This window comes from Bos taurus, chromosome 5 (genome assembly GCF_002263795.3).
Source record: "Bos taurus isolate L1 Dominette 01449 registration number 42190680 breed Hereford chromosome 5, ARS-UCD2.0, whole genome shotgun sequence".
Lineage (NCBI taxonomy): Eukaryota > Metazoa > Chordata > Mammalia > Artiodactyla > Bovidae > Bos > Bos taurus.
Genome location: NC_037332.1, coordinates 33,916,390 through 33,934,675, shown reverse-complemented (window position 1 = coordinate 33,934,675; position 18,286 = coordinate 33,916,390). Strand labels below are relative to the sequence as shown.

The 18,286-nt window shown below is 45.4% G+C and overlaps 1 protein-coding gene across 4 annotated transcripts in view; it reads right to left on the bottom strand.

Annotated features, from left to right (window-relative positions):
* SLC38A1 (solute carrier family 38 member 1) overlaps positions 1 to 13,624 on the bottom strand; it is a 78,790-nt gene extending 65,166 nt beyond the window's left edge. For 3 of the 4 annotated variants that reach the window (XR_003034730.2, XM_002687321.6, XM_059886919.1), the window contains exon 1: positions 13,124 to 13,303. The gene's annotated coding sequence lies outside the window, so the exon portion shown is untranslated. Of the gene's footprint in view, positions 1 to 13,123; positions 13,304 to 13,441 lie in introns of those variants that run through there. The other variant, XM_059886918.1, reaches the window with a different exon arrangement.
* Positions 13,625 to 18,286: the final 4,662 nt, after the last annotated feature.

The window sequence follows — 18,286 nt, the reverse complement described above, 5'->3', positions numbered from 1 at the left end:
TTAGACTGGAGTAGGGAAGGCATTCGGAGAAGGCAATGGCACCCTACTCCAGTACTCTTGTCTGGAAAGTCCCATGGACGGAGGAGCCTGGTAGGCTGCAGTCCATGGGGTCACTAGGAGTCAGACACGACTGAGAGACTTCACTTTCACTTTTCACTTTCATGCATTGGAGAAGGAAATGGCAACCCACTCCACTGTTCTTGCCTGGAGAATCCCAGGGACGGGGGAGCCTGGTGGGCTGCCGTTTATGGGGTCGCACAGAGTCGGACACTACTGAAGCGACTTAGCAGCAGCAGTAGCGGCAGCAGGGAAGGCATTCCTTGCACTAGAAACAGCACAGGCAAAGACATGGTGGCCAAGTGTGCACAGAACACCCATTCAGATGAATCTAGCCGAAGCAGAGAGATCAAAGAACACATTCTTGAGTAGGAAGAGTTTATACTGGTTTGGTAAAAGCTGGTTAAAAACTGTAGAGAGGAAACCAAACCAAAGAATATACTATAATTTAAACATTGTCCAAAATTACTTTGGGGGATAAATAAGCAAAAATACACTTAGATTCCACTAACAGAAAGAAAAATTGGTAGAATCTAAATCCTCTCTAGAAGCGTAGCTGCAAATGAATGTAGGAAATGTAGTTTTCAATTTTTCATCCTTGCAGAACTGGACTAGAAAGAAGTGGGAACAAACACTGACTGGGCCAATCTGTCACAAAGTTTCTTAGCAACTGAAATTGTAGTTTGTTAATTAATCCCCCAAATTGGAAGGAAAGTTATGACCAATAGACAACATATTAAAAAGCAGAGACGTTACTTTGCCAACAAAGGATCGTCTAGTCAAGGCTACAGTTTTTCCAGTGGTCATGTATAGACATGAGAGTTGGACCATAAAGAAAGCTGAGCACCAAAGAACTGATGCTTTTGAACTGTGGTGTTGGAGAAGACTCTTGAGAGTCCCTTGGACTGCAGGGAGATCCAGCCAGTCCATCCTAAAGGAGATCAGTCCTGAGTGTTCATTGGAAGGACAGATGTTGAAGCTGAAAGTCCAATACTTTGGCCACCTGATGCAAAGAACTGACTCATTTGAAAAGACTCTGATGCTGGGAAAGATTGAAGGCAGGAGGAGACGGGGATGACAGAGGATTAGATGACTGGATGGCATCACTGACTCGATGAACATAAGTTTGAGTGAACTCTGGGAGTTGGTGATGGACAAGAAATCCTGGCGTGCTACAGTCCATGGGGTTGCAAAAAGTCGGACACGACTGAGTGACAGAACTGAACTGAACTAATCCCCCAATCTACTGATTAGCAGGGTGGGATTTCCAGGTGGCTTAAACAATAAAGAATTTGCCTGTAAATGTGGGAGATCCAGGTTCAATCCCTAGGTCAGGAAGATTCCCTGGAGTAGGAATTGGCAACCCACTCCAGTATTCTTGCTTGGGAAATCCCATGGACAGAGGAGCCTGGTGGACTACAGCCTATAGGGTCACAAAAATTGGACACAACTGAAGCGACTTAGCACTCATGCAATAGAGAGCAAAGTGGTGGGGACCAAGCACCCATTTCACTGGTACAATTTTAGCAGGTGCTACAGTGCAGCCAACAACTGTGGTGGTGAATTCCTGACCATCAGATTTGGCCTCAGTGATGTGTTCCCAGAGGATGCAGTTCAAACAATGAGAAGCTGGCTTCCTGATGAAGGCATAAGAGAAGACCCTTAGGCGAGCTGAGTGGTGGTACTCTGTGTTTATTCCTAGAGACTGAGCCCAAAGCCTGGTCTGCCATCTTTTCTAGCAATTTTACAGGCTTTAATTCCCTGTATTCAATCCCTTTTGCTTAACATACAAGAGATCTCTGTTTATATGCAGTTAAACCCTGACTGATATTCTTAATTTTATTTTTTTCAACCTCTGAAATTTTTTATTATGAGAACTTTTAAACATATACAAAAGTGAACATAACATAATAATGAACCCCCATGTACCAACTTCAATAATGATCATTTCAGGCCAGTCTTGTTGAAGTTTTACTCCCAGTATTACCTAGAATTATTTTACAAGACATTCCAGATATCACCTGTAAATACTTCAATACATATTTCTAAAAAGTCAGATCCATTTTTAAAACAATACCACCATATCACAATCACATCTAAAACATAACAAGAATCCCTGCTGCTGCTGCTAAGTCACTTCAGTCGTGTCTGACTGTGTGTGACCCCATAGACAGCAGCCCACCAGGCTCCATCGTCCTTGGGATTCTCCAGGCAAGAACACTGGAGTGGATTGCCATTTCCTTCTCCAATGCATGAAAGTGAAAAGTGAAAGCAAAGTCACTCAGTCGTGTCCGACTCTTTTCGACCCCATGGACTGCAACCTACCAGGCTCCTCTGTCCATGGGATTTTTCAGGCAAGAGTACTGGAGTGGGTTGCCATTGCCTTCTCCTAACAAGAATCCCTAAATGACATTAAATAGCCAGTCATGCACGTGTGCTAAGTCACTTCAGTCATGTCCAATTCTGGAACACTATGTACTGTAGCCTGCCAGGCTCCTTTGTTCATGGGATTCTCCAAGCAAGAATACTGAAGTGGGTTGCCATGCCTTCCTCCAGGAGATCTTCCCTGACTCGGGGATCAAACCTGAGTCTTACATCTCCTGCATTGGCAGGCAGGTTCTTTACCACTAGCACCACCTGGGAAGCCAAATATCCAGTCAGGTACACATAACTTCAAAACTGCTATGAATGATTATTGGTGATTAATAATAAGATCTACCTCTCCTAGTTCAGCTCCTGGGAATGAATTATGACAGCTAGGTCAGTGGTTTTGAGAATGTGTTAGGTATAAGGCCAGTTATGGTTCTGTCTTCCTGATAACTCTTCCCACGACATCTCTTCCCACAACCAACTGAGTCTATTTACATACTGGAGGTCCCTGGCTCACCGGACTCTCAGATGGTAATAATATGATCTGTGAGCTGCTTCACTATATTTCGAAAGGCCTCAAACAGGCTAAACAGGTTAATTAAAATGTCATGAGTCCTTAGTTTTGGCAAGATTGCCTTAACTTGGTGTGATAATCCTAGATTCTGACTGGCAGTGTAATATATCTTAGAGTACCAAAAGTGGGAAGTGAATTAATATAATTCAAGTTATAGTCAAAACTCTCTAAACAGTATGCTTAAGATCCAGCTGTTGCACTGCATATAAATTATACTTCAACTAAAATAAAAACTTAGAGTGGATACAATCTTTGAAAACCCAGGGTCCTTGGGAAGTGGGGAATGACCTTGGGTAATGAAAGACTGGGATCCAGTAAGCAGTCTCAGAAGAGACGGTGTTTTCTCTCTTCTTACTCAAAACTCATGACTTAGCCAGTGCTCCTGGTCTCAGCTCTGCTAGGACCTGGCCTCCCACTCTCCCTCTGGTGGCTCCCCCAACTTCTGTCAATCCCGCTCAGCTCCATATTTGCAAAGTGACTTTGAACAATCAGCCTGCTCCTGTCTCTATGGCCAACAATCTAAACAGCTTACCCCTGTTCTCATCACTCCCTTGAACCCTAGTTCCACTGGCAAATCCTGGCTCCACCCCTCAGGAGCTGTGCTGACTCTGGGCAAGTAGGTTAATATCTCTTTGTCTCAGTTTTGTCATCTGTAAAATGGAGATGAAGCAGTATCTACCTCACAGAGTCGCTATAAAGCTTCTACAACTGGGTCCGTACCTGCCCTGGTTCTGGTAAGCGAGGGCGACTGTCACAGCTACTATTGCTGCCTCCTCCTAATCAAGGCAAGTGGCCTTTTCTAAGTTCTCAACCTTTCACCTCCCCGCGAAGGAGGGACACTGTTTCCTGAACCCCACCACCTTGCTTCTCACTGCATCTGCAAGCATCCGCATTCTCAGAGGAACTGTTTTCAGCCTCCACTGCCAGCTCCTGTTCTCCTCCCATCCTCTGTGCTCTGTGTGGGGGCAGCCCTACCCCCACCCCGCTTTCCTTCATACACTCCAAACTCTTTCCTTTGTAAGTTTCAAGCCTGAAGTGTCAGTCTTCATCCCACAAGGGTGCCTTTCAGATCTCTTTTCCCCAGGGCTTTTCGTTTTACAAAACTAGAATTCCTCTAGAAATTAGGAGATAGGATCTCTGTCATACTTCCTACTTGCTAATGATCACGTCACTTAACATGCCACGTATTTCTTTATCTGTAAAGTGCGAAAGCTGGAGGGGAGAGACAATCTCTCAGGTTCCCTCCTCCTGCTCAGAAAAATTTTCACAAATTCTTTTCAGATCCCAGCTGCCTGGGAGACCTCTTCACGTGAATGTTTGTCGTGACCTCCAACTCAACGTGCCCCACTGAACATACCATCTGACCTCACACATCAGCTTTTCTATTTCTGTTCACGATAATGTTGGTTCCCCTCATCACTCAGACTTGGAACTCGGGTATCTAATCAGTCTCTGAGTCCTATCAACATTTCATACCATCCCTTCCTTCCTCTTGTTCCTTCTGGCTCCACAATCGTAGCCTGGCTGGTCGCTTCCCCCCGTGCTGCCTACTGAGCCCAGCCCACTCCATTTACAGAGGCAGATTCTTCCTGAAAATCCATGTCTTGGCGTATTCCTCTTTTCCCCTTGCCAGTCCTAAGTGTTTCTACTAGTCGAACCCCTGGAACAGCAAATTCAAAGCCAAGATTGCCCTTAACTCCTCTTTTCCCCTGAATATTTACTTAGTTATTTGGCTGTGCTGGGCCTTAGTTGCGGCATGTGGGACCCCTGACCAGGTATGGAATTCAGGCCTCCTTGGGAGCGTGGAGTCTTAGCCACTGGATCATCAGGGAAGTCCCCTCTTAACGCTTTAAATTTCTCTCCCAGGATGTTCCTTCTGAACCTTTCACTTCTGTAATGGATCTGCTTTGCAGTTTTCGGCTTTCCTCCCACCGCCCCCCACCTTGGCCCTGAACATACTTCTCAGCCACTTCCTTTCTCATTGAGCCAGTGCCCACTAAGTACATTTCTTTCAAAAAGCCCAGCTTGCTGGCTTGTGTGGTTTTTTAAAAAAAAGATTATTTCAAGCCAATCTTCTCTATAAGGTCTTCCTCCAGTGACCAATTGTGATTATTTACCTGTGATGACTTCTCATAGCACTTTTGTATACTCATTGGATTATAGGAAGGGGTCTTATATGTTTTCATGATCTCTTTATGGAGTTATCCTCCTTCCTAAGTACATTCTCAACTTCTCGAGGACAGGGAGCACAGACCTCTTAGCTCAATACACAGTGATAGTAAAAACGTTAACAATAATGATGACTCAACTGATCATCTGCCTGCAGACAATACAGCATAATCCTCACAAACACAATTTCTTAGGAAAACAAAACAAAGATTAGAAGTTAAAAGAAGCAACGTGTACAGCTGCTCCACATAGTTTTCATTAACTCTGCCACTGTATTTTACTTTTGATCTGAGCATGCACAAAGTATGTGATAATATGTTTAAAATTGTAAAGTACTCTATTAATGAAAGGTATCTATCATTAACAACACAGTCACTATGGCTGGAATGTTTAAGAATTCTTGGTATGACTTCTACAAGCCCACAGAAAGGGTTATATTAAAGTAGTGGTTCTCAACTAGGGACCATTTTGGCCCCCGCCCTCAGTGGACATTGGCCATGCCTGGAGGCATTTTTGGCTATCACAAGTGAGAGGGTATTGTAGGCTTCTAGCAGAGAGAGGTCAGAGGTGCTGCTAAACATCATACAGTACACAGGACAGCTATTCACATCAAAGCTTTATCTGGTCCAAAGGCCAGGAGCACTGGGGATGAGAAGCCCTGTGCTACAGGAAGCTCACAGGGGAGTAAGGACTGACCACTCCTGAGGGGGGCAGAGAGGAACAGCTCACTGCCTTGAAATGATGGACCCCTGGTCCTGTCTTGTTTACAGTATCCTGACACCTGCTCCACAAGAACTTTGTTCAGGTTCCTAGATGATGTTTTATTTTTATTTTTGTATTGAACTATTTCATTTTATTATAAAATATTTGACTAGGTAATACATGTACACAGTACACCATTCATACAGTACGAAAGCGTCTACAGTGAGAAAAGCCTCCTTCATTGCTGTACTGTGTGCTCAATTGCGTCAAACTCTGCGACTCCATGGACGGTAGCCCGCCAGGCTCCTCTGTCCATGGAATTTTCCAGGCAAGAATACTGGAGTGGCTCCCATTTCCTACTCCAGAGCCTTCACTGCCTATCCCCCCAAAAGCTCCCTCCCATGTTTTATTCTATAACTTTCACAATTTTATTTTTTACATTAAAATCTTTGACTCATCTAGCTGAATTTTTCAAATGTTCTTATTAACATGCCCAGCCTAAGATGTCTAGGAGTTAACCTTCCCATTGAGATGTTTTGCAATTATTCTGATTTCTCAAAGAGAGAAAATACTAATAAACTTTAGAAGTTAATGAAGTTAACCTGCAACTCTGGATACAGGAGGACAGATTGTATTGTATATTACATTTAAAAATTTAACTTTAAACAGTGAGTGTCTTTGAGCAGTGTGAATACACAAAAGTAAAAATCTTTCTCATCAACTGAAAATTAATAGATTTAAATAATTATGTACAGAGTTCAAAAACAACCCAAAATATATTCCTATAGCCTTTGAAAAAGTCTCTTTCTCTGCACATGTACTTTTTGCTCTAGCAATACCTCTGATCAAGAATTACTGCTGGACTAAAAACAGTGAATGGCAACTTTTTTTTTTTTTTAAGTTCTAGCTAACTCCAAACAAAATACTCTAGGAAAAATAGAAATCATGACAAATTGAAAGCACAACAGAGTGGTGTATGTAAGTTCAGTTCAGTTCAGTTCAGTTCAGTCACTCAGTCGTGTCCAACTCTTTGCAACCCTACAAATCACAGCACGCCAGGCCTCCCTGTCCATCACCAACTCCCGGAGTTCACTCAGACTCACGTCCATTGATTCAGTGATGCCATCCAGCCATCTCATCCTCTGTCGTCCCCTTCTCCTCCTGCCCCCAATCCCTCTCAGCATTAGGGTCTTTTCCAATGAGTCAACTCTTCGCATGAGGTGGCCAAAGTACTGGAGTTTCAGCTTTAGCATTATTCTTTCCAAAGAAATCCCAGGACTGATCTCCTTCAGAATGGACTGGTTGGATCTCCTTGCAGTCCAAGGGACTCTCAAGAGTCTTCTCCAACACCACAGTTCAAAAGCATCGATTCTTCAGCGCTCAGCTTTCTTCACAGTCCAACTCTCACATCCATACATGACCACTGGAAAAACCATAGCCTTGACTAGACGAATCTTTGTTGGCAGAGTAATGTCTCTGCTTTTGAATATGCTATCTAGGTTGGACATAACTTTCCTTCCAAGGAGTAAGTGTCTTTTAATTTCATGGCTACAATCACCACCTGCAGTGATTTTGGAGCCCCAAAAAATAAAGTCTGACACTGTTTCCACTGTTTCCCCATCTATTTCCCATGAAGTGATGGGACCAGATGCCATGATCTTCATTTTCTGAATGTTGAGCTTTAAGCCAACATTTTCACTCTCCACTTTCACTTTCATCAAGAGGCTTTTTAGTGCATGTAAAGAGGATCACTTATAAACATTTAAAAATATACCTTTATTTGAAAAGAGAAAATATAATAAAACACCATAATTCATACTAAATGATGTTTACAGTCTTTGAACAAGCTTTTTTTCTTTTTGGACTTTTTCTCAGGCAGAATCTGAAGTTCAGATTAACAGATGCGCTCTCAAAGATCTCTCCTGGTTCTAAAATCCTCTGAATTTATGATTCTATATACCGTTTCTTAATGAATCATTTTCAGAGATAAGATGGGCTTGTAGACAAGTCTTTTGAATAGGTGACTCAGACTGCTGCTACTGCTAAGACAATTCAGTCGTGTCCAACTCTGTGCGACCCCATAGACGGCAGCCCACTAGGCTCCTCTGTCCCTGGGATTCTCCAGGCAAGAATACTGGAGTGGGTTGCCATTTCCTTCTCCAATGCAGGAAAGTGAAAAGTGAAAGTGAAGTCGCTCAGTGCTCGACTCTTAGCGACCCCATGGACTGCAGCCTACCAGGCTCCTCCATCCATGGGATTTTCCAGGCAAGAGTACTGGAGTGGGTTGCAATAGGTGACTCAGACTGCTGCTACTGCTAAGTCACTTTAGTCATGTCCGACTCAGACTAGTAGTCCTCAGTTCTAACTACACATAGAAATCACCTTGGGAGGTTTGGAAAAATAATAGTGATAACATGCCCCCTAACACACACCAGTTTCTGATTCAGTTCATCTAGAATGGAATCTAAGCATGGATGTTTTAAATGCTTTGAGAAGATTCTAATGTGTTGCCAATACTAAGATCTGCAGATTATATTAAAAGCTAAAAACAAATGTAGCTGGAGCCCAAGTAGGTAAGACAAATAAGCAAAGCAGATTGGATACAAGAAACTGGAGAACATGTGTCTCATCTATTTCAGTAAAAATAAGACAAATCTTTTTATTTCTTTTCAAGAAATGCCAGAAATCAAGTTTTAAGTGAAATTCAGATACTTAAATGTTGACAGCTAATTCCAAACAATTTTAAGAGAACAAGTCCTACAAAATACACCCACAGGTTTCATTTGGTTCTATAGTCACCAACATAACAAAACCAGTTCAATAAATCAAGCCCAACTTTTCCTCTGTGTTCTGTCCTGACATTCTCCCAACTCAAAGCCCCCTCCTCCGAGACCTCGGGCCATAAACTCTCCCTTTCCTTTTCCTTTCCATTGCTCCCTTCTTTTCCCATCTTCTTTGTCTTCCATCACTCCTAAGAGATGGAAACTGAGATCCACACATTAAATCTTTATGTGGCCCTGGCTGCATCACTCTGACGGGCTTCTCTACCTGGGAAAATTCAAGTTATAAACTGTAACCTGAGGCTGTGACTCCATGATGTCAACAACCAGTTGGTTTCGTGAAGTCGGGGGAAAAGCCAATCAAGCTCATAACTTCATATTACCAAAAGGTTTATCAAACAAACAATATATGGAAATCGTCATTTAATTTCTGTTTTTGTTTTGTTTTTAAATCTAAATCACTTATAAAAATTACCCCAGTATTGTTTTTAAAAAATTCCCCTGTCTGAGCTCTATGCCAGGCCAACTAAATCTGAATCTCTGGAAACAGAGTCTGGGCATTGGTAGCTTTTAAGAGACTTTTGGTGAATCTGGTGTGAAGCCTGCTTTGAGAATCATTAATCTTGATCTATCTCCTAAACCTGCAGATTACCAGAGTCTGAACTTGTTCAAGCATATTCTCAGCTCTGTTCTCATTGTACCTTCACAGCTCAGACACTGTCATTAGCATCATACGGATGAGAAAAGGAGGCATTAAAAATGCTAGCTGAGTTACCCAAGGGGACCCAGTTAGTTACAGGCAAAGATACACTATAGCATTACCTGAGGCAGAGTTCCGTGACAGCAACCTGGGTGCTTGCAAAGTTTACCCAAACCATGGTGCTTTCCTATGACTGGATTCCTTTATGCTTAGTAAGTAACCCTAACACACAGGTGGTGAGCTGAAAACCAATGACTAAAATGTGATCAACTTCCAGATATAAGTTTTTTTAAAAAGATTCAATTTAGGGCCAGTGTTCTAAGATGTCCTTCTCTAAAGTCTATGATGCTATTTGGATTTCACTTCCTTCTATGCACTTGCTTCCCCCACCTCCATACTACCTTTCACAGATGCACATTCGCCCAGGGACTGAAAAGTTTCTGGTAGTTTCCATTAAGACATTTTCAGAAAAATATTTTTAAATGATTAAATATTCATTGAACATTAGAGGTAAGGGGAACTTTCCTGATCAACTTCCCCCACCTCCTCTGATAGATGAGAAACCTGAAGTCTCTCTTAATTCAGTACCTATGGAGTACTAACAGTGTGCCAAGCTCTTCACATCTATTATCCTCACTAACCCTTCAGGATAACTCAGTAAGTACCACTATCATCACCACCATCACTATCATTTAACAAAGGTGGGGGGTGGGGAACTGAGGCTCAGAGATGCTAAACAACTTACCCAAGATGTCTAGGCTGATAAGTTGAGACTGGGCATTTACATTTGACTCAAAGTATCTGTCCTTACTTCACCTTCCATCACCTGGACTGATGGTGCAAAATGTGAAAGATCAATATGAAAAGGCTAGGAGGTAATCAGTGAACACTTACTTGAAGAGGCAGAAAGTAGTATTTGGGCTAAGTCTTTTACAAATATATAGGATTTCAGCAGGCATTCCAGTTTGGAATCAGCATCAATATTGAGGCAGAAAGTGACAGGGAGGACATAGGGTGAACTGGGAGACAGTGATGGAAAGAGGTGAGGAACAGGTTGTGGAAGGTCCCAGGTGCCTGACTAAGGAATTTAGACTTTAATTGTAGGCAACTGATTTTGAAAAACAGTGGTTTTTGAAAACCACTGAAGGTTTTCAAAAGAAAGATTAGTTAAAAATTAGTTAAAAAAATGCAGATCCCATGGAAGTGTTGAGACTGAATTAGGGGAGCAGAACTTGATACCCAGGAGACCAACTAGAAGCCCATTACGCCTCCTTTGCTGGCTACTTTACTCTTTACCCTTCACCGTGCTTGCATCTGCTCCCGTGAGTGCTGGTTTCTTCAGGGCACCTCCATGTCTGTTTCACCATTTTTGAATCCCAATAAACTCCTTAAATTGCCCTGTCTAAATCAAGTGAGAGAGACCTGAACCTGGGCAGTGGGAATGGAGATGAAAAAACAGGTTTATGCATCATTTGCAGGTTCCTGGTAACTGCTCAAAAATGGAGAGAAGGCGAGAGAAGAAGCAGAGTAGAAAGAGACTCCGATGCTTCAACTTAGCAGAGGAACAAATAATGAGATCTAGAGAAAGGGATGGTCAACAGTAGCACTAAGTGGTGAACAAGATGTTTTGACTAAGATCTCAATCCAACAGGCATTTATTAAGCAGTTATTCTGTGCTGGGCATTAGGGAAACAATGGTAAGTAAGACTAATTTTGCGCTCATGCATCACCCAGGGAAAGAAAAAGACAGTCTAGCAATAATCAGGTGTCTGGTCTCTTAGTCTCAGGACAAATGTACCCTCTTACAAGACCCACCTAGAAGGTCATCTATCTCAGGCATCAGCCTTCCTCACAAGATTGACCTGGTTTTATTCGTTCACTGCAAGAACAAATCTCCAACATTCATTTATAGGTGTATTTATTGTCTGTTTCCCCCCCGGAGGAGGGACAGCTCACAGAAATAGGACTTTTATCTTGTAGTTGCTAACTGCCACATAAACTCTCAGTAGGAAACACTCATTGAATATGTTTAGGGGGAAAAAAGTGAATTCATCTCATCAAGGTTAAGACCTTAAGCCAAACCAGGTGAGTTTAGTGATGTCTAAGGAACTACTGAGAACTGAGTAACTCTGCGGAGTAAAGCCAATTTGAGGTTGGGGCCCAAACTGAAATCCTACCATCATCAGAGCCCTGACTTGTCTGAAAAATTTCAGCAATACCCAGCCATTTAACAATGATTCATTTAACAATGAGATTCATTTAACAATGAGGCCAGCCAGCCACCTAGCTCAGGTTTTATTTTCCGTCGTCGTTCTGACGTCAGAAAAAGCACGAGTTGCCGCAGTTTCTTCTATCAAGGTGACAAATTACAGTCTTGTTGGGCCCTGGAGTCTGCAAAGGATGATTTATTCTTTCCTTCCCCTTATATTAAAAAGTCTTAAACCCACGGCAGAGATGTCAGATCCTTTTCCAAACGCAAATAAATACGGTTTCCTAGCTCTCGGGTCTTTTTCAACTCATGAAATACATCACCAGGGATTCGTCCGCAAAAGTATGTGATACTGGTGGCAATTAGGTTTTCACCAGAGAACCAGAGCAAGAAAAACCAGGTCAGACACAAAGGATTCACAATTGCAGCACCACCTTCCCAAGCGGAAGACAGCCTGTGAAAGGCACCGCCGAAACGCCGGGACGCGGTTACCGCGAAATTCCTTTTGCCGCCATATGTACTTGTACCTTCTAACTACAGTTCAGTCCAAACCCAGGGCTGGGCACTTCAACAGGGAAGTGGCGCCCAGTCAGCCCTGTAGCCTGGGGGTACCAGTGGGTGCTGAGGACCCCGAAGCTCCGGGAGGGGAATGACGGTGGTGGGGGCGTGCACCGGGGCGAAGGAGCACTTTCCTCCGGGCACCCGCCCGGCGAGGTTAAAGGCCTATTGTGGTAACATTTAGGGACGCGAGGGTGATTCGGGGGTGGGGGGAAGATGTGGGAGTGCTGGGGAGGACACTCGGCGCTCTGGCCCCGCGCAATCGGTGCCCTTTTGTTCGCCAGCTCCACCGGTTCCTAGCTTTCAGAACGGCACTTCTCTCTTTCTCTCCTTCCTTTGGGAAAGAACCTCTTCGGGGAGGGAAAGGGCAGCGAGTCACTGCCAGCATCGCTTAATAATCCCCCTCACCCCTCGTCCCCCAACCTCATAGCCCGCATCCTCTCCGTTACTGAGAGCCGGGCAGAGCTCGAGAAGGGCCGGCGAGCGTGTTCCTGTTTACTCGGGCTCCGTGGCCAGTCCTCGAGACCCAGCCGGCCGCATACTCAACCCCGGGCACATCACATGCCTTTCTTGGGGCTCCTAAGACACAGGAAATTCCCCGCAAATGCCCAGCACTCAACCACTCCTCGGGAATGCAGTGGAGCCCTCACCTCGGCGCGCTCTCTAGACCCGCGTGGTCCCTAACCCGCGAATGATTTAACCAGATCTGGCACCACAATCTGCCACTAAGAAAACAGACCCCAAAAGTAAGCCGCAGCCCACGCAACGCTAAAACCAGGGGCTCCGCGCCTCTTTACACTGCCGCAGGCGGTCAGCAGAACCGTGGATCTGACTTTTCTCTTGGTAAAAGCAAAATGCGAACGCATCCGGCTCAGCCGCGCACTCCTTCCTTTTACGCTCGCATGGATGAGTTCTGCGTTACCGCCTCCTCTCACATCTAAAACGTCCCTTTCCTCCCCACCGCTGCTCCCTCAGCTCTCCCTGGGAAAGGGAAATCCTCTTACCTTGGGCCAAAAAAAGGGGGGGGAAAGTGGTATCCGCCCTTCCCGGATTTTCCCCCAGCCTTGCGATGTCCTTTGTGTCAAGGTCTGGCTGCCTTGGCGGATGAAAGGTGCCCTCAGTCAGCGAGGACTGGGCGGGAAGGCTCGGCGTGGCGTGGCGGATTTCCGAGGAAGGTGAAGGGCGGCGACCTTCAGGCGGAGCGGCGTGCCGCCCCAGCCCGCGCACTCCTGGCTCTCCTCCTCCTTTCGGGGCCGATTGCATCAGAAGCTCCCCCCACCAGCAACCCTTACCCACACGGTGCTCGCCAGCCTCGCACTCACATCCGCTCGCTCGGCCGCAGAGGGTCTCGAATCAAATCACAGTCATTCTCCTACTAGGGGACGCGTCGCCCTTGCGCATCCATGGCTCGCGATGGTTTAGCTGTTCAGGCTATTTATCCGCGTCTCGCGTGCCGTCGCCTCCCCTCCTGCGCGTCCGCTCTTTAACCGAAGCTGCGTGTCACTGAGCGGTGCCCGTCACATGGTGTCTCTTGCCTAGGCGGCCGCCCCTGGCTGCCTCCGTGTCGCCGTCCACCGAGTATGCGGCGACCGCGGCCGGCGAAGGTTGAGCATCGGAAAGAGAGAGGGAGCGAGGGAGGGGTTGCGGGGCGCTTGTGTGTCGGGAGCGCCGGCGGTGGCACCGGGAGCGGAATGTGCGCGCAGCCTGGACACCTGCCCCACGCCCTCCTGGTGCCCTGCGATGAGCCCAGAGCCCAGCTGCAGCGGTGGCCGGAGACTGGGAGCCCTCGGAGATGGAGAGGGGAGGTGGCTTGGAGGGCACGGAAGGAGGCGAGGAGGACTGTGCGATGGGGAGCTGGGGGTGCATTGAGGGTACGCCGGAGCCGGGCCGGGGCGCGTGAGCGAGGGGAGTTGCATTGTGGGAAGGGCGCCGAGTGAGGATGGCCGCCGGAGTGGCTGGTCCGCTCACAACCCTGCAAACAGCGTGGGAGCCGCTGGCAGCAAGGGAGCGGCGTGGAGGCTCCCTAGGGACGGCGCGGAGGAGGCCGGGATCGCCCGGAGCGCTAGCACCTCTGGAAAGCCTTTGTCCGTCACCCGCAGTGGGAGGTGCCTCCCCTCTTCCGGATCCACAGCACCCGCAGTCCCGGCCAACCCGCACCCCGAGATCTATGCTGAGGGGCTCCGTTGGGGGAACTGGGTGGTTTTGCTGAGCTGGGGCGCGCTCTGGGCTGGGAGGAGACCCCACGTGATCGAGCCCCGGGCGTGGCGCGTCGGGGATCAAGAAGCCGGGCGCTCGAAATCTGGGGTCAGCGGGGAGCGAGGGCACAGGATGGAGGGGTCTGGGGCCGCTGGGCCCGTTTCCCTTTCTTTTGCTCTCTCTTTGTTCCGGGCACAGACCCTCTGAACTGACTGGGCACTTCTTGCAGGGCAGTGTGTTTCCTTAAAATGGCGACAGGAAATCCCACCTGCGCGTCAGCCAATGAGACAGTCAGCGGCGCGCGAATTTGCGCGGTGGAAACTCGAGCCTTCTATTGACAGGAATGGTTGCGTCTCCGTGTTCCATCAAAACAGGAAAAGGAAGGTGAATCATCTTTCAAAAATTAATCTACCAGGCGCATTTCAAAAGGGCAGACGGAATAGCCTCTGATGGAGTGGCTATGGCTTTTTAGTCACCGCTGGAAAAGCGAGAGGAAAACCAAACGCCTCATAACTAGAATATTTGTTCCGTCGAGTGGCAGAAATCGGTCTTGGTTAGTAATGGCTGTCTGAGAATCCTGTTCAGAAGGCCAGCTCTTGAATAAACTGGAGAAACTGAAAGGCAGTGCAAACAGAAAGGGGAAGATGATGGATGGGGAGCCTCGCTCAAACAGACCTGCGATCAAATTCTGCCTCTGACACTGCTTCCCTCGCCTGCTTAACGTTTGTCCTTAGTTTTGTTCCCAAGTTTGTAAAAACAACAACAACAACAAGACAGTTAGTAGTACCCATATCATAATAATATTATACACGTCGCCAAAAAGTTGGTTTTTCTCCCCCCTCCCTTTCTAGAGGAAGCTAATTTAGAATGAAATTGCTAATTATAAGTAGTGTGCCCTTTGCCTGGCAGGGATAATGCTTATGAATACGGTAGGAAATCTGAACATGCAAAATGATAGACGGAGCATGGCTCCATCAGCTGGTTACCTTATCATCACTGGTATATTCCCCAGTGTTTAGAGAGCATGTCTGATTGTCTGATGGAAAGCTTATCTTTTGATTAGGGTTTTAACTTATTTCTGTGCACCTAAGGCTGCAGTTAGGTAGCATTTAAAATTTTTTTTAAATTGTGGTAAAAATCATATAATATAAACATACTATTTTAACTATTTAACTGTATAGTTCAGTGACACTAAGTACATTCATATTGTTTTTCGACTCTCACCATCATCCATCTTCTGAATTTTTCAGCTTCCTATACTGAAACTCTGTTCCCCTTAAACACTTAACTCCCCATTCCCTTTCCACCCCACCCCCAAAGTACTTTCTGACAGCTGTTGTAGCTACCTTGTATAAGTGGAATCAAGCAGTATTTGTCTGCTCTTAATATATATTGTAACGCATTTTTTAAGGTTAATTTATGTCCTATAAACAGATTGTACCTTTTTTTCCCCCTCCCTGTTCTCCCAGTGACTCTCATTAGTTACCTATTTTATACATAGTGGAGAAGGCAACGGCACCCCACTCCAGTACTTTTGCCTGGAAAATCCCATGGACGGAGGAGCCTGGTAGGCTGCAGTCCATGGGGTCGCTAAGAGTCGGACATGACTGAGCTACTTCGCTTTCACTCTTCACTTTCATGCATTGGAGAAGGAAATGGCAACCCACTCCAGTGTTCTTGCCTGGAGAATCCCAGGGATGGGGGAGCCTGGTGGGCTGCTGTCTATGGGGTCGCACAGAGTCAGACACGACTGAAGCAACTTAGCAGCAGCAGCAGCAGTGTATATATGTCAGTCTCAATCTCGCAATTGATCCCACTTCCCCTTTTCCCCCTTTCTGTCCATACTTCTGTCTCCTCTGCATCTGTGTCTATATTTCTGCTTTGTAAACAGGTTCATCTGTACCATTTTTTAGATATGTGTGTTAATATTCAATGTTTGTTTTTCTCTTTTTGACTTCACTCTGAATGATAGTCTCTACGTCCATCCACATCTCTGCAAATGGCACAATTTCATTACTTTTTATGGCTGAGTAATAACTACTGGTGCCAATCAATGAATTTGGTAAAGTTGCAGGATACAACATTAATGGACAGAAATCTCTTGTATTCTTATACACTAGCAACAAAAGACTGGAAAGAGAAATTAAGAAAACAATCCCATTCACCATTTTAACAAAAAGAATCAAATACTTAGGAACAAACCTACCTAAGGAGGCAAAAGACCTCGACTCAGAAAACTGTTCAGATACTGAAATAAAGAGGACACAAACAGATGGAGAGATATACCATGTTCTTGGTTTGGAAGGATCAATACTGTGAAAATGACTATCCTATCCAAGGCAATTTACAGATTCAGTGCAATCCTATTAAATTACCAATGGCATTTTTCACAGAAGTAAAGCAAAAAAATTTTCAATTTGTTTAGAAACACAAGACCCTGAACAGCCAAGGCAATCTTGAGAACGAAAAGCAGAGCTGGAGGAAACAGGTTCCTTGACTTCAGGCTATACTACAAGGCCGCAGTAATCAAGGTAGCATTTTACAAACTCAATTCAGTAGTCGAACTGGGCTTCACTCCTTGGCAACTACCGTGCTAAGCACTTTACATGTAAATATTATTACATGTTATCCTTTTAATTACTCAATATCATATTAGCCTGTGTGTAAACAAGAAAACAGGTTTGAAGAGGCTAAGTTCACATTAAGACAGTAAGTGGTGAAAGGGGGCTTGAATTCTTGTTCAGGCCCAAATTCAAAGTCCATGCTCAGACTTAACCATGATTCTACAACTGTTTACAATTAGACACCCTTGGGCTTTGAGTGTGGAAAGACTTCACCCCTCATCTGGATTTTAGTTGGCAATATGAAAATGGAGTGTAGATGTCCCCTTGGAGGCTGAAGTGAAGAAGCTGCTGTGGAGACGATTGCCGGGAAGGAGGATGGGGATGGTATTCAGGAAGAGTGCCCAGTGGCTTCAGTGTGGCTTTTCCTCCAACACCACTTGTAGGTGAAACTTCCTGTCAGAGGTCCTTTCAGTAGCTCAGCATTTAAACCCAATTGCTGTGGTCTCAAATGGAAGCAGGGGGTATCGTGATGATGACTCTGCTCTTTGCTGTGTGCCTCTCGAGAGACAAGCAACAACATAAGCACCTAATAGATGGTCTCTCGTTTAATCCTCACATCATTCCTAGAAGGTACAGTCCATTATAACCCCTGATTCAGAGTCTAATGAATTTATTCCAAGTTCACTCAGCTCTAACTGGCATATCTAGGTCTTATATCCAGCACTGATTCCAAAGTCAGTTTACTGTGCCTGGCTCTAAGATGTTCCCTGATGCTGAAACAACCCCTTTGGAGGACCAAGAGGATGAAGGACCCCCTGCCTTCACATGGGGATCGCTGCCCTATTTCCAGGCAGCCCAGGAATCAGTTTGCTTTGTAACAGAGTTATGAGCCCCAAGGGCATTGTTGATTGTATCTAAAATTACTGTGGACCTTTGCAACTGAGTAGATTCCCCAAATGATACTCTTGTAGTCAGGACATATTAATGGGTTATGCAGTGGGCTGCCCTATGGTACTGAGAAAATAAACATTTCTGTATCTGAAAGTGAGGCTGGAGAAGGAATCTGTAGTGTGAAAAGAGAATTGAATCACCTCAGGTCACCTGGGAGTTTTCTAGTAGCTCCCATGGGCCCTTTCTGGAAGGGTCCAGGAAGGAAGGGGCAGCTTTTTGAAGAAAGATTAATCACATCCCAAACAAGATTCAGCCTAAACTTGAGCAACACCTGCCCTCACCGCAGCTTCACCCTGTATTCACCTGGGTTGCACATGCTTCCTGTCTGGGTGCCTAGTAGGAGAGCTGTGCACTTACAAAGAAAAGGTGCTTTCCCCCATGGGTTTTCAAAGCTGTCCAAATACATTGGTATGTAGATCTATCTATATATATATATTTCTTGTGGGTGAATTTCTA